This window comes from Pinus tabuliformis, chromosome J (assembly GCF_031772625.1).
Source record: "Pinus tabuliformis cultivar Carrire ecotype Pingquan chromosome J, CPIR1, whole genome shotgun sequence".
NCBI classification, from domain to species: Eukaryota; Viridiplantae; Streptophyta; class Pinopsida; order Pinales; family Pinaceae; genus Pinus; species Pinus tabuliformis.
In genome coordinates this window covers 577,702,856-577,720,283 of record NC_142295.1, presented here as the reverse complement: position 1 = coordinate 577,720,283, position 17,428 = coordinate 577,702,856, and positions in this window count along the sequence as shown.

Genomic DNA, 17,428 nt, shown 5'->3' with positions numbered 1-17,428 from the left:
TGGAGGGAATTCATATCCCTGCTCATCATCCACGTAAGGAGTATGGGTAGCAGAAACTTCTAAATGACCCGGAGAAGAGACTGGAATTTCACCTTATGACTCCATAGATGGAAACAATTGGTGACGAGGAACCTGAGATGTATGAGGAGATAACTCCAAAGGAATACCAGGCTGATCATACAGACTATAAGGGTGCTGAGGAGATATCACAACAAGATCGAACAATGGATTTGACGAATAGACAATAAGCCTCTGCAGACTTTCAGGAGTCGGTGGACTCTCAGGGGTCTGAATAGGATTATCAGAGGAATCCAGATCAGATGCTTGAGTTGACCAGGAATCTGATGGAGGTGGACAAGAAGACAAAGTTTGGATACTCATAACAATTACAAGTTCAAAACCTTGATCCTCAAGTGACTGAGGAAGTTCCGGATGAACTCCTTGGGAGGACCCTTCAGTATGAGATAATGAAGGGGAACTATGAGATGGACTCAATGGTTCAGCCATGATGACTTCCTCGGAACAGCGAAAAGGAAAGGAAAATTTGTTTAGGGCTTTAACAATCTTGAAATTAATAGGGAATTACTCAATATTGGTCCAAGAAGCAACTGCTTCGGTTCGACATGTTTATCGTGTCCAGTTATTTTTTAGAAACAAAAACATTGCCTTTTCATCTTTTAAGAGTCAAGAAAAGGGAGAAAAGGTGACTCTAGTCGCTTTCGATAGTTTTGCGAGCATGAAAGGACAAGTTGCTCGATGACCTTTTCAAATTTAAAGAGTCAGAAAAAGATCAAATGACTACTCAGGTGAATCTAGGTAAAAGGAGTACCAAGTAACCGTGAACTGCAATATACACCTCAGCAAATAAATTTACCAAGGACTTGACGTACGTGCAAGAAATCTCCCCGAATGTCGTGTTCGTTGTATCATGTTTACAGGGCGACAGACTCGACTTCCTATGGATAAAGGTTTGCAACCTATGGGGGTCTCCTTTTATATATGCGACGGTACAGGGAGCACAAGTCCGTGCTAGCGTTGTCTAATGCCGAAGCGAACAACATTTGCTAAGTTTTAAAGACATCGGAACATGTATCTAACCTAGACCACTATATATGAATGTTAATGTTTCAAATTCTCCTTATATTAATTTATAGATTTTAAAGTTGAGTTGTAATTATGTTTCAATTTCAAGGCCTTAATGATGTTACATGTTCCTAAAATGAAAACTAGGTGATGAAATGAAATCCTTCAATTCGATGAAAACTATCTATGTACGAAGAATATCACTCAAATCGTGCACCAAACCAAATGCAAAAGTGCATCCATGACAATCTCCAAACGCTAAATGAAAAATATGAAATCTAATCTTTCATATGATAAGCAAATGCAATGCCAAAACAAATCTTAAAGCAAAATTTCCTTAAGATATAATGATGATTTTTTCTCTTTTTCAAAATGAAACTAATGTAATCTAGTGCAAAGTAAAAGAGAATGCAAGCAAGCCAACAAATATGAAAATCTCTTTCACATCAATGATTTGAATGCAACTCAAAATTCTTCGAAAACTATGAAAAGAATAATACTTTCACTTTTTTGAAACACAAAAAAAAAAAAACTTCAAAGCAAACACTTCCTTTTGATTCCAATGAGACAATCAATTTGTTATTTATCATTTGTCAAATGAAGCTTAAGTGACTTTCACAATATCCACTAATGAAAACAACTTAAAGCATAAGAACCAAAAAGTGATCTGCAAATTATGTCTGAACACACAAAGACTCATTAACACAGGTAATTGATATCTGATCTTTGATGGGAATACCAACGAGTGGACGAAGGTTGACCTAGAAGACTTAGAAACCCTAAAAGGCTAATCAAACTTCAAGCACACTCAAACCAAGTTAAAATACAATTGCAATCAAATAATAACAGATTCAATGAAGAACACACTAGTAAATCAATGGGAGAAGGCAAACAGAACTGAAACTAAGAAGGAAAACCCTAACTTTCTTAATTCTCTACAATCATCGCACCTGTCAGAAGGAAAGTAGAGATCATCACTACTGTAACTAGAAAACACGTGACATCATCGCAGCTGTCAGGGTCAAACCCACGATGGTCGAGGCAAACAAAAAATAAACTCAAAATATTCAAGAACAATTCAAATTAACAACCTTTAGACATCTACCAGAACATGACACTAACTTCAAACAAGCAATGAAGTCTAAAAATTAATGGTTGATCAAACTCATCAAAAGACAAGGTGAAGGAAGGGAAGGAAAGGATCATAGGTTCCCTAGCGGAATCGCCATTTTTTTTTACAATGTTAATCCTCTATATGGATAGAGGCGATCCCTCTAGCCCAATTAGTGGGTCTAGCAACTGAAGTGACAATCAACTAGACATATTCCTAGATTATAATTGAAAAGTAGAACGAGAGAGATGACCTACCTCGCTCTGATGCTATTCTGATTTCCTTTGTTGAGATCCTCAAACCGCTTGTGTCACGAACTTGTTCCTGCTTCTTTCAGCGCTTATGTACCTACACAAGTGATCAAGAGATAAAAAAGCATGCCAAAAACCAATAGAAAATCCAATAATAACCTACTTAGCTGATCAAGGAATGCCAAGCTAATACATACATGAACATATATATTTTGGGAAGATGAACCAGCAGTTGTATATTATTTAAAGAATAAAGGGAAGCTTACAACCATAGCCTTGATGTTGAAAGGCTCTCCTTGAGTGGTAATCCAATTCCAAGCCAATAAACTCTCCAAACACTCCTTCTCCGAGTCTAATGAATAGCCTCTAAGCACAAGCTCAGCATAGGGGTGAAAATGGACATAAACCAACCATTTGGGAATGGGAGAGGAGGAATTTATAGGTTGGGAGAGGGAGTTATGACTTCTACAAATATAGGATTAGTCCCACATCTCAAGAAGGTAGCTCATAGGGATGAGACCAAGATGTCAAATTAGGAGGATTCGACCTCATCTATGCGAAACCACCTATAGCTTGTAGCTCTGGAAACTTCTAGATCACGAAGCTTCTCATTCTCTTTGGGAAAACTTCCTTTTTGAGACCATCGCGGGTATGTAAGGGAATAGATCGATGCCATCATTGGCCTAACATGGTGCAATAGGTGATCATCACAGTTTTTGAGCTTCATAAGGGCGATGACCCTTATTTTAGGGTTTTAAGATCTATTTCTTCCGGGAAATCTCTAGAGATTTTCCAAGCAAAGTTAAAGGATGGATCTGAGTTGTATACATGGATGAGTATATTGTATAATGATCATGTTTCAGGCACTTCAGGGTATGTCACATGGAAGTGCAGGAGGTGTGACAAAATACTATGTAACATTAGGCTTTCTACAAATTGAAGCCTATGGTTTCCATGGTCAACCAGAGTGTTGATTCAGTTTATGGAGGAGTATGAAGATGGAGATGACCTTGCAAGGGTTTTCTAGCCTCCATGTGCTTTCTACAATAGCCATTACATCAGTGTTGTAGCTTTATTTCCTCTCTTCTCTATATGTGTTTGGGAGAAGAGACTTGTTTATATACTTCAAGTGGATTGTGGTATTGTTTATGCTCTTTGAAGTTGGAGTATGGGGTCTTGGTGTAAGATGCCTATGTATGCTAAAGGTTTACATGTTTGATTGTTGTTTGACATGCGTATGGAGTGAGAAATTTGGTATAAGTTGTTTCTTTGAAGGAGAAACTAGCCATTCCATTTCAACAGTTTATGTACTCTTCTTTTCTAGATATTGAGCATAATGAGAAGGGGTCATGCCTTTAGAGTTGATCCAAGGAAATGTAGCCCAGGAGGGGTGAACTCCTTTATGAATGGATGGTGTATTACTGATTGATGCATGCTTCCATTCAGTATTTTGGTTTCATGTTTTAAGTTTTATTCCTAAAACTAACTTAAGTAAAACACACATAAAATTCATGTTTTTTACTTGCTATTTTGGAGTGCAAACCTCAAGCACATTTTTATATTTTGATGAGGAATCCAAGTAATTTATCTCAAAATTCTTATGTAAATATGGAAAACCATGGTATCCAAAGGAAATATTCCCAAAGCAAGATGACATGAGTTATTAGAGTCACCTATTATAATTAGAGATCTAATTAGTAAATATTGAGCCAAGATAATGCCTTGGAAAAGAACATACATTCCATCCTGGATATTAGAGATTATAGCTAAGATCCGTAAGTATTCCAATTCTACTTGTCCTTTAGAGCTAAGGAGAACCCCCTATTTCCACTAACACCTGCCACCCCTAATTGATAAAATTATTTAATGCAACCTTGACCATTGTAATAAGTTTTATATTTTTTTCATAAATTGGATTTGTAATAGCTCGATGATAGTTTTTATTCTTTAATCAATTTGCAAATAACATCCACTTTGTGATATGATTTCGTCATCGGGGTACATTTTTAATGATATTTTTAATTAGTTTATGTATTCTCACTCAAAGAAAAGTTTACAATAACTGAAGTCCCAAATGAAATGAATGACAAAGAAATAATTATCCACTAGGTTTAAATGAATGAGAGAGCAATAATTATACCCTAAGTTTTAGGAACATTTGTCTTATTTAAAAATAATAATAATAACTGAAATAAAAATAAAAATATTAAAAAAAAAAAACAAAAAAAACTAATAAAATGCAACATAGCATTCAAATTAATTTTGTTGATTATGGCAGATAATAGACAATAAATGCATTCATAGAGTTATGGAGCCCAACATCTCATCTTAATTTCCATTCTTATATCAAGATATCCAACAATGAATGTATCCATCGAAATGCAAATTGTAACATATATTCTCCATCCCCTACAACTATCAATTTATTCCTAGTGCTTTGATGATTTGATGAAATTAATATTATGGTGTTGGTATAGTTAATATTTTGGTTGATCGAACAATGGAGAACTACATGAAGAAATAAATATGGCCTTAATGTTCTAATACGTCATATAGTGGAGAAGCATTGATAAAAAATAGGTAATGAATGAATTCATAAAAATGCAGATCCCAACATCTCTCCTCCACCCAATTTAATGATCATGTTGGCTTAAACAATTTTATAATTATAGCTGGAAAAGAGGGGGCAAATAATTGGGGCCTTGAGTCTAGTTTGACTTTGAGCCACCATGGACGCTCAAGACATCATATAGACTAAAACCAAATGGTTGGAAAATATGTTATGGAAGAGATAGATAACAATGTTAAAATATAGCAAGAAAAGTCTTCATTTGACTTGTGCCTTAGTTAAATAGAGAAATTTGATTTTCCACATCAGCGAGATGACTTGGACTACAGTTAGTTGGAGTGACATGGCTTTGTCTCCTAGTTCAGTTAGTAAATTCGAGATATAGGCTAGAAGTAAAGTTGTGCATGGTTTGATTGCTAAAATTTAGCAATCTAGTGGAGTTATTGTTAGTTAAACTCAGTTAACTGAGCTCTAGTCTTTAGCAAAGTCAGTAGGAATTCAATTGAGTAGTTATAACAGCTGTTAACTCATTGATATCTCAGTTAACTTATCAATTTACTAAAAATAAACCCAATCATGCATGGAATTCGAATTTCCTAGTTGGAGTGGAGGAAAAGGCACATTGTAATTATCAATTGTATACTAGTTGAGTGTATAGACTTTTGCATTGAGCAGGTGGTCAATTCCTCTAGAAATTGTGCAAGGAAATAGGGAATTTCCTTATTATTTAGGAGTTAATTTTCTCCTGGATTGCGCAAGGAAATAGGAGGAAGGTTGATGCTTTAATTTGCTAAGTGTTAGTTAGAGTAGGTCAATGAGAAGGAGATCAAAATTGCAGTGCAGGGTGCGCTTCAGGATTGAAGCAAGACATTGTAATTGATCCATATTCTCATATGAACTAATCGAAAGTAGCGGAGGGGTTTTTCCCAGTTGGGTTCCCCTATAAAATCATTGTTTTCCTTTTGTTTTGATGGTTGCATGTTATTGCATGTGTTTCTATCGTGTGTTTTCCTTTCCATGAAATAGTAGAAGAAATTTATATCTCTTCATTTCAATTCGATTTCATTAGAAGTAGAAAATTTCTTGAAATTTCTACATGGTTTCATAGGGTCAGAAAACTACATAGAATCCTTGTTCAAGATATTCTCTCAGACAATTTTCGATTTGCAGAGTTTTTGGTGCAGATTCTCTTTAGTGTAGGAAAAATGTCTTTCAACATATTTCGGATTGAGTATGCATTGGATGGATCCTAGAATTTTATTTCTTGGAAAGATAGGATGGAAGTTGTCATAGATGAAAATGGAGTATGGGAATGTACACAAACCGATATATCTAGAAACCAACAACATTGGATGCACAAGAACTTGCTTAGTGGAAGAAAGACATAGCAAAGTCCAGGAGGATTATTCTGGAGGGTGTCAAAGATCATGTGGGTTTGAACTTGCATGGAAAGGAGACTCCTTTTGAAATATGGAAAACTCTCACAGATCTCTTCCAGAGCAGCAGTGATGCGAGGAAATTGGCATTGAGAGATAAACTCATGAGTATTCGAATGTAGAAAAATGAAACCATTCCACAATACCTATCCAGATTCACTAAGCTTTGAGATGAACTTGGAGGAGTAGGAGAAAATGTGCCATCATCTGAACTTACAATCTTAGCACTCCTTGGCCTTCTGAAATCCTGGCATGACTATCGGGATTCAATTAATGAAAGAGACAAGCTTCCAAATTTGGAGAGACTTTGGGTTGATTTGGTGTAGGAGGAGATCAGAAGAAACATTAAAGATGGTGTCACAACCAAAGCTAAGGAGGAATAAAACTTTGCCTTGGCAAGCAAGGGAAAGAAGTCCCAATGCAAGGCAGAATCTAGCCAGAATCATGGAAAGGAAAAAGACCTCAGCAAAATTAAATGTTTTCACTACCATGAATATGGACACTATGCAACCAAGTGTCTACACAAGAAATCCAGAAAGAAGCCTACAAGAGGAGCAGGAGGTGATGCTATTGCATCATAATTCAAATTGGATTTCACCCCCATTGCATGCATGGCAAGTATTTTAAGAGGAAATGTGTGGTACTTGGACTCTAGAGCCGCACTTCATATGACAGGATCTAAGGAGTCGTTCAACATCCTAGAGGAGAACGGCCTATAATTACACATAGAAATTAGAGATGATGGGAAATATAGTACCAAAGGGATTGGTATTACCACCATTAATAGGGAGTCAAGCTACCATCTTCACCTAAAATGCGTAATGTATGTGCCTGGGCTAAAGAAAAAAATTGATTTTTGTAGTAGCATTAGAAGATAGAGGTTATGATGTGGTGTTCAATAAGGGAAAATATTATCTGAAGAATGTTGCTACTGGACAAGTAAAAGAAATTGGTGTTAAAGTGGAAAATATCTACAAGTTAGAGGTGGATGTATGTGTTGCATTAAGTAGCAAATCAAAACATCTTCAGAGTGGATATGTTGGAGAACCCTTGCATAGATGCATGGGTCACCTACACCATGGAGCTTTGAAAATCATGTAGAAAATCACCACAGGACTTCCAAAATGCACCCTTGATCGACATGATATTTGCAGGGGATGCACTCTTGGAAAATATGTCAAAGCATCCTTTTAGGGCCAAGATGGCAGATCTAGATCCATCTTGGATCAAGTCCACTCATATGTGTGTGGGACATTTTCTACAGTCTCAGTTGCAAAACACAGGTATTATGTAATTTTCGTAGATGATTTTCCCGCAAGTGTTGGATCTATTTTATGAAGACGAAAGATGAAGTGTTTGCAAAATTTGTTGAATTCAAAACATTGGTTGAAAATTATATTGTTCATAAAATTGAGAAGTGATAATGGAGGAGAATTTGTCTCTAATGATTTCAAAGATTTTTATGCCAAGGAAGGCATTAGAAGAGAACTAATTGCACCCCATAACCCATAGTAAAATGGGGTGTAAGAGAGGGAAAATAGAAGCATTATAGGGGTTGCAAGAGTGATGTTGCATGATCAAGGACTACCACTATATATGTGGGTTGAAGCATGCAATACAATAGTTTATTTGCAGAACCGAAGCCCTCACAGAATACTTGGCATGATCACACTCGAAGAAGCTTTCTCTAAGATGAAGCTTGATGTATCTCATTTTCAAATTTTTGGAGCTATAGTTTATTTTCATGTCTCCAAGGATAACAGGAAAAATTTGGATCCTACAGCTGAGATGGGGATCTGTGTAGGATACATAGAGACACCTCATAACTATCGGGTGTATTTTCCCTCACTCGAGATGATAATGATGAGGAGAGATATAAAATTTGATGAGGAGAAGGCTATAAGAAGCTCTCTAGAGAGAGAGTTGAGTATTGCACACGAGGAGGAGATTATAGATCCAAAGAAGGAGCCTTAGTCATACCTTCAGGGTGTTGTGGAGCAACCACATGTGGAGGAGCATAAAGGAGGTAGAATGGAGGCACCAACTCAACCAGAATCTTCCAGAGAGGGGAGGAAGAGAACTAAAGATACCGACAGGTTGGTGCAGGATGTATAGGAGCATGTGGGAGCTCCTACATCCTTTCCCAAGTAGAGGAGATCACTAGACAGGTATATTGGTTATATGGAATTTATGACAGAACTCATTGATTCTGAGCCTTCTTCATATGAGGAGGCATTTTCCCAACCAGTGTGGGTAGATTCCATGGTGGAGGAGTATGACTCCATTATGAATAAAAATGTATGGGAGGTGGTGTTGAGACATAAGAACAAGTCATTGGTTGGTTCCACATGGATATACAAATCTAAACATTCAGTTGATGGCAGTATCTAGAAGTACAAGGCCATATTTGTGGCCAAAGGCTTCTCATGGGTAGAGGGAGTCGATTATGAGGAGGCATCTTCCCTTGTGGTAATATACTCCTCCATCATAACCATTCTAGCATTAGTTGCGCAGATGGGGTGGAAGATCCACTAGATGGATGTGAACATTGCCTTCCTCAAAGGGGTGGTTGAGGAAGAGATTTACATAGAGAAGCCTAAGGGGTTTGAGACATTTAATAGGGAGACACATGTGTGTAAACTCAATAAATACATTTTGGTATCAAGCAAGCACCCTGTGCTTGGTAGACTCATATCGACAAATATCTCAGTGGATTGGGCTTCAACAAGTGTAAAGCATCTACCAATCTCTACTACATTGTGGCAGATGGAAAATTGATCATTCTAGTCATGTATGTAGATGACTTGATACTAACAGGGGATCAGAAGTTAATCAAGTCTTGCAAAGAGGACCTTGCAAGAGAGTTCGAGATGAAGGACATGGGCTTGATGCATTATTTCCTTGGTTTGGAGGTGCGGCAAGGAGATGGATCCTACTATGATTTATTGTGATAATCAGAGTTGTATCAAACTCTCTAAAATCCAATATTTCATGACAGGTCCAAGCACATTGATATCAGGTACAATCACCTGAGAGATTGTGCGAAAAGGAGAATCATAATGGTTTAATACATTCCCATAGAGGAGCAAGATGCAGATATTTTGACAAAGGCATTGTTAAGAGGAAAATTTGAGTCCCACAAGAGTAGGAGAGGGGTGGTGCAAAACCCTTTTCTTGCTAAGAGCAAGTGTTAAAATGTAGCAAGAAAAGTCTCCATTTGACTTGTGCCTTAATCAAATGGAGAAATTTGATTTTCCACATGAGCCGGATGACTTGGATTGTAATTAGATGGAATGAGATGGCTTTGTCTCCTAGTTAAGTCAGTAAATTTGATTTATAGGCTAGAAGTGTATTTGTGCATGGGTTGATTGCTAAAATTTAGAAATCTAGTGGAGTTATTGTTAGGTAAACTCAGTTAACTAAGCTATAGTCAGTCAGTAGGAGTTCTAACTCAGCATTCATGCATACATTGTAATTATTGTATACTAGTTTGTACATACTTTTGCGGGTGGTTAATTCCTCTAGCAATTGTGCAAGGAAATATTGAATTTCCCTATTATTTCGAAGTTAATTTCCTCCTGGATTGCACAAGGAAATAGGAGGAAGTATGAGGCTTTAATTGGCTAAGTGTTTATTAGAGCAGGTCAGTGAGAAGGAGATCAAAATTTCATTGCAAGGTGTGCCTCAGGATTGAAGCAAGAAATTGTAATTGATCCATATTCTCATCTAAATTAATGCAAAGTAGTGGAGGGTTTTTCCTAGTTGGGTTCCCCTGTAAAATCATTATGTTCCTTATGTTTTGATGGTTGCATTTTATTACATGTGTTTCTATCGCATGTTTTCATTTCCACAACATAGTAGAAGAAATTTTTGTCTCTTGATTTCAGACTGATTTCATTAGCAGTAGCACATTTCTTACAATTTCTATAAGAACTAGGATAACAGTGAGTAATAGGGTAGAAGTAGCTAGATCTTAAAATAATAATTTTGGTGTAGTTAGGGTTTCAAGGACTAATCCTTTCCTCCATGATGGGGTAGATAGTTTTTGTTTTCCAGGAAGATTAAAACAAATGCAACAACAATATCACAATGAGGGATCATACCATAGTCAAAATTAGAAGACTTCTTCAAATGGGTTTTATTTAAAATAATACGAATATTTAGATGGATGCAACAACAAAGTCACAATGAGGGATCATACCATACTTAAAATCCCAAGGCTTCTTCAAATGGGTTTTCATTTAAAACCACATAACAATATTTCCAAACTGGATTTATCTTTGCACATTTTATTTGGAAAATTTTAGGTTTAGGTGTCTACCTAATATTTCTGAAAGATTTGTTCCTATGACTTATCTTGCCCCAATGAGTTGTGGGGATGCATCTATAAAACATCTATGATTGACAAGGAATTCATATGATTGGTGCTAATGCAGTGAGTACTGAGTGGAGCCACCATTCATAACCACATTTATGGGCAGGCTTGCCAACTTGATTTGTGAAATGGAAAAATTATTTCCTTTTAGTTGGCTATCGAGAGATAGGGCTAGAGACTCTCTCTATTAAAATATTCTTCTGATGTTACACACACTCTCAAGGTATCAATGCCTGTCATCTTGGCCAATCCATTGAATCAAGGTAAACAATTATTTCTAGTTATGCAACAAGAAGTAGCTTATGCTACTAGAAATACTAGCGGTTCAACTTTCACATCAAGAATTTTATTTGAATTCTTCATTTTTCTCAATCCACACTTGAATTTGTTTAAGTGGTAAATAAGGAAAAAAAATCCATATATTTTCTGTTATCTATCTTCAATTATAATGCTCCAGATCTGGGCATTAATGCTGGTACTAGAATTCAAGTTGTGAATCATATGTTGCCACAACATGTACTTCAAGATTTCAAAGGAAACCTAAGAGGACACCAAAAGAAGATTAAAAGAAGAATTAAATGCCAAATGATTAGTTTATAACATGTCATTTATTAATATTTTGTTTTTAATTAAATCCATTTTTAACTTGTATGTTTATTCCTTTTTAATTAAAAAATAAAATTAAATCTTAAATAGAAAGTCTAACTAAAAAAATATAAATAATTATCAAGTATTCAAATCAAGGGAGTAGTCTAACTAATAAGAAAAATGGATTTTTTCACCTAATTGTGGCTATACAATTTCGAGTAAGATTGTGATTTCGTATTGTTTAAAATGCACTTTTGAATGCATAATAGATTCAGAACCCTATAAAACCTTGAGGCACTGGAACTTTGTAGATTAAACTACTTAAGTTTATGATTCTTAAAAATCTCTACTATATTTTGCGCACAATTGACTAGAAAAAGTGTTCGACAAAGAGTCATTTAGTTTTTTTGTTAGACTATGTACAAATTAAGTATTGATCATTTTGTCATCAAAATAATTTAAAAAGACAAATATGTGCTTCCATGTAATACTTTTTATTAAAAATTTGTTGTACTTAAAACCCGTGTTTCCAGAGCCATATGGATCTCCTCTACTCAATTATTTCCCAAAGAAAAATACCATCTTACCAAAGCCCTTAAATCCAATGGTTATTCCATATCCCAGATTAATAAAGCCTTTCATTCTTCTCTCCACCCCTAGCCTAAAACTCATTCTAATTCCCCTCCTTTAGCCAAGGTAACCTTACCCTATATTCAAGGAGTTACTGATCATATTTCCAAAATTCTTTCTAAAAAGAGCATAAAAACATTTTTCAAACCCAATAAAACCCTTAGTCATCTATTTAGATTAGCTAGGGACAAAAACAACCCTATGCTAGGCCCTGGAGTCTATGAAATACCTTGGTCCTTTGGTAAGTCTTACTTAGGAAAAACTGGTAGATCCTTTAAATCCCATCTCAAAGAACATATGGTTGACACCTACCACAACCGCATTGCTAAATCCACCATCATTGAACACTCCCATAAGACCAATCATCTTATTAGTTTTGATAAAACCAAAATCCTAGCCTCCGCACCCTTCCATTCCAACTGAGTCATTAGGGAAGCCCTTGAAATTGAAAAACACCCTAACAACTTTAATCGTAATGATGGGTATCATTTAAGCCAATCCTAGAAACCTACTATTCATTTCCTTTCCTCTAAACGTTGACCCCTTAATTCAAGTCCTTACCCCTCTTAGCCTCCTGCCCCTCCCTATTTTCCCCCATTCCTTTGCCCTTCTTCTTGTTTTCCACCCTTTGAATATTCTCTTCTATCCTCCTATAATTGTCCTCAATTTAATTTAAATTTATTTAATTATTATTTAGTTTAATTTAATTTTAATTCAATTTTAATTTAATTATTATTTTTTCCCATTAATTTTTTATTTTTTGCTAGCTCTCTTTCTTTCTTCCTTTTAATTCGACTTCCTTTTCCTATTAATTTCTTATTCAATATCAAAATGATAAATTAACATTTCTATTTGCATTAATGGTCCTTTTAATTTTACAAAGGATTTTTCGGCGAAGATCACATGAGACATCATTTGTCGACGCATTTCGAACCAACCAGTGTGGTTCATCGTCAGGACAAGTTGAAGAAACAGATCCAGCTTAGCAGGTTAAATAGACAGAGCAAAGCCTCCAACGGCTAAAAAGACTAACAGCTACTTTTGACTAGGTCCTGGGATCAAAAACCCTATTTAATAAAAATGTTACCCTAGGGGGACTAGTCCTTTAAATAAAAATAATATTATGATAAAAAATATTAATAAATACTTAGAATATTAAAATTACTTAAACAGTTATGTTCAATTAGTACCTAAAAATAATTCCTAATAATAGTTAGTTAAAGATAAATAATTAAAAATTATATCTAAGGGAAAAAATTATTCTAGAGAGGGAACAGTCCTTTAAATAAAAATAATATTATGATAATAGTTAGATACAAATATTAATAAATAATTAAAATTTTTATCTAAAATATTAAAAATAATTAAACAATTATGTTCAAATAGTAACTAAAAATAATTCAGATGATAGTTAGTTAGAGATAAATAATTAAAAATTATATTTAAGGGAAAAAAATTTTATAGAGAGACCAATCCCTTAAAATAAATAAAATAATTATATGATAATAATAAAAAAAAAAATAATAATAATAGTAGTTAGTAATGATACATGATAATAGTTAGTTAAACCTAATTAAAATTATATTTAATTATTAAATATAATTAAAATTATATAAAATTATATTAAAATTAAAATATAATTAAAATTATATTTAAAATTAAATTATATTATATTAAAATTATATTCATATTAAAATTATATTTTAATAATTAAAATTATATTCATATTAAAATTATATTCATATTATTTTTTTTTATTATTTCTTATTTTTATTTTTATTTTTATTTTTATTTTTTTATTTTTTTTTTTTTTTATTTTTTCATCTCTATCTTTTATATAAGAATGGTCCTGTTTTTATTTCTTTCTTATTTTTAATTATTTAGTTGTAACTAACTATTATCATGATGTATTTTTAATTACTAATTTAACTTATAAAAAAATTTATTTTAATTAAATATTAGTATTAAATCATTTTATTTTAAGGGGTTGGTCCCCTAGGATAATATAATTTTAATTATTAAAATATAATTTTAATATGAATATAATTTTAATATGAATATAATTTTAATATAATTTAATTTTAAATATAATTTTAATTATATTTTAATTTTAATATAATTTTAATATAATTTTATATAATTTTAATTATATTTAATAATTAAATATAATTTTAATTATGTTTAACTAACTATTATCATGTATCATACTAACTATTATCATTTAAAAAAAAATTATTTTTATTATTATCACATAATTATTTTATTTATTCTAAGGGATTGGTCCCTCTATAAAAAAAAAATTCCCTTAAATATAATTTTTAATTATTTATCTCTAACTAGCTATCATCTGAATTATTTTTAGTTACTATTTGAACATAATTGTTTAATTATTTTTAATATTTTAGATAAAAATTTTAATTATTTATTAATATTTGTATCTAACTATTATCATAATATTATTTTTATTTAAAGGACTGGTCCCTCTCTAGAATAATTTTTTCCCTTAGATATAATTTTTAATTATTTATCTTTAACTAACTATTATTAGGAATTATTTTTAGGTACTAATTGAACATAACTGTTTAAGTAATTTTAATATTCTAAGTATTTATTAATATTTTTTATCATAATATTATTTTTATTTAAAGGACTAGTCCCCCTAGGGTAACATTTTTATTAAATAGGGTTTTTGATCCCAAGACCTAGTCAAAAGTAGTTGTTAGTCTTTTTAGCCGTTGGAGGCTTTGCTCTGTCTATTTAACCTGCTAAGCTGGATCTATTTCTTCAACTTGTCCTGACGATGAACCACACTGGTTGGTTCGAAACGCGTCGACAAATGATGTCTCATGTGATCTTCGCCGAAAAATCCTTTGTAAACTTGATATGGATCACAGAAGCCTAAACTCTACTATTGAATCCCTACACGGAAAAGCCATCGCAAACAAGATCCTTTTAATTCCTTAATTTTCAATTCTTATGATTTTATTCTTTTGACCAAGTTTTAATGATCAATTTAACTAAATTATTTTTACCAAGTTAAAAATCATTTTATATTTTAATTCGTATAACCAAATTTATTTTGATATATATTTTAATAATCTAAAGCTTTTTTTTTAATAACTAATAATTTGTTTTCCTATCTTCATGTTTACCCATTTAATTTTGATCATCCTCTAAAATAATTTAAAATAGAATTTATATTCCTCTTTGAATTGACTTTTTCTAATATAATAAGAATTATCTTCGTGTTATTCAAGTCAAATTTATAATTTGTTATCCTTCAAAATAACAATTATTTCTATTTTTGTATATATTTAATTCTTTAATAATCTATTTAATTTTTTCTATTTTTGGAGATTTTTACATTCTTCCTTGATAGGCCCTTTCATATATTTAAAAAAAAATTACTTTCTTATTATTATTCAAGTCAAAAAAAATATTTAATTTTTAATCATTTATTATTAGATCCCATTTAATAAAATTAAATTTAATCACCGGCTCCTTCCCATCTAGTTCATTTAATCTTCTCTCCATCTCTTACGATTATATTTTAACATTCTCTTACATCTATATTTTAACATCATCTATATATAAGTGTCTAACACTCTTCACATCAACAATAAACTTCAAGCCCCTAAAAATAAGTGAAAGGTTCACCCAAAACTTTAGACAAAAATACGTTTATGACACGTAGTTTTCTTGAAGACCTTAATATCAACAATTTATTTAAAATATCATACTAAAATAAATAAAAAATTATTAAATATATATATATATATATATATATATATATAAACAAAGTCGTGATTTATATATTTAAAATCTAACAATATCTTTACTGAATATTGTTTAAATAAATACTTTTAAATTAAAAAATTTATATATAAATAAAAATGATAAATTAATAAAAAATAATTTATTTATAATATTATAATAATTTAAATACACTTACTTTTAGAATGTCACCATTAATAAAAACCAAAAAAGAAAACAACGTAGAGACTAGTTTCACATGTCGTAATTAATCAACAATAATTTAAATACACTTACTTTTAGAATGTCACCATTAATAAATCCCAAAAAAGAAAACAACGTAGAGACTAGTTTCACCTGTCGTAATTAATCAATATAGGGATTGAATCTGTTTTATGGAAAGGCTTCTATCTTATATGTTTCAACTTACATAGAAAACTTTTTAATAAAATTAAAGTTTATATATATATAGAGTATCTTAAAAAAATATGATTGAAAAGATATTTATAAACTTGTTCCTTATTTCTTTAATGATTGAGGTGAGCAATAAATTTACCTTTTTCAATTGATAATCATCTTGAAGTAACCCACCATCTTCAAATTTGACCCTTTTTTTTCCTTTCTTCCTAATGAAATTTTAAGCAACAACCATCAATTTTATTATTTAATAATTCTTTATCCAAAAACTAATTTAATAGAAATTTATGATTTTATTTCCAGAATGGTATGTTCCCTCCCTACCAACATTATATCCTTTACATGCCTTTTCAAAATTAACTTAGGCCTTTATTTTTTTCTAAACATTTCAAAGTCTAAAACATTGAACAAGTCAAAATACTTTGTTTGTGGACCGACTCTTAAAATAAATGTGAGACGGTATATAAGATGAGAAAAGATTTTACAGTGGTAAAAGCTATTTCCAAAATAGGATTATCCAATTACGGTTTGAGACACACTCTCCTCCAAAATGAAAAATCTTTATATTTGAGACAAAATATATATGTTATTATATTTGTCGTTGATGTATTTAATTTTTTATTGACTTTTTATTAGTTTTTTTAACTAAAAAATTAAAATTTATTTAAAGTTTAATTTTATGAAATTAAATTTATTATTTTTAAATAAAATTTATTTTTATTTATCTCAAATATGATTGGCTAACATGACTCCCATCTTATTCTGTAATGATGACAATAATTGAGCTTTGTGTACTCTATTATTAATTACTATGTACTATATCACTAGTCACTATGTACAATAAATATAAATAATTTGAAAAATAACATTATATATTAATTATTATGTACCATAAACACAAATGGCTTGTAATTAAGTTCAAAAATTCATTTTTCTCATTGGCGTAAGGTATTGAATAGACAATTTTTATGGGTTTTATTTTTTAATTTACAAAAAAAATATAAATTTGAAAAAAAAATGTAAAAATAACATGTGTACAATTTGTACCACTGTCATTATATCAATCTATACTCTAATGACATGGCATGTGTACTATAATATGAGCATTATATTAAAAATGTCATAGTCTAAAAATTATGCTTTTTTGCCTTGAAAGTTATAGAAATTCCAACAATATTTTGAAAAAATCTGACAGAGATTTTTGTAATCCAAGTA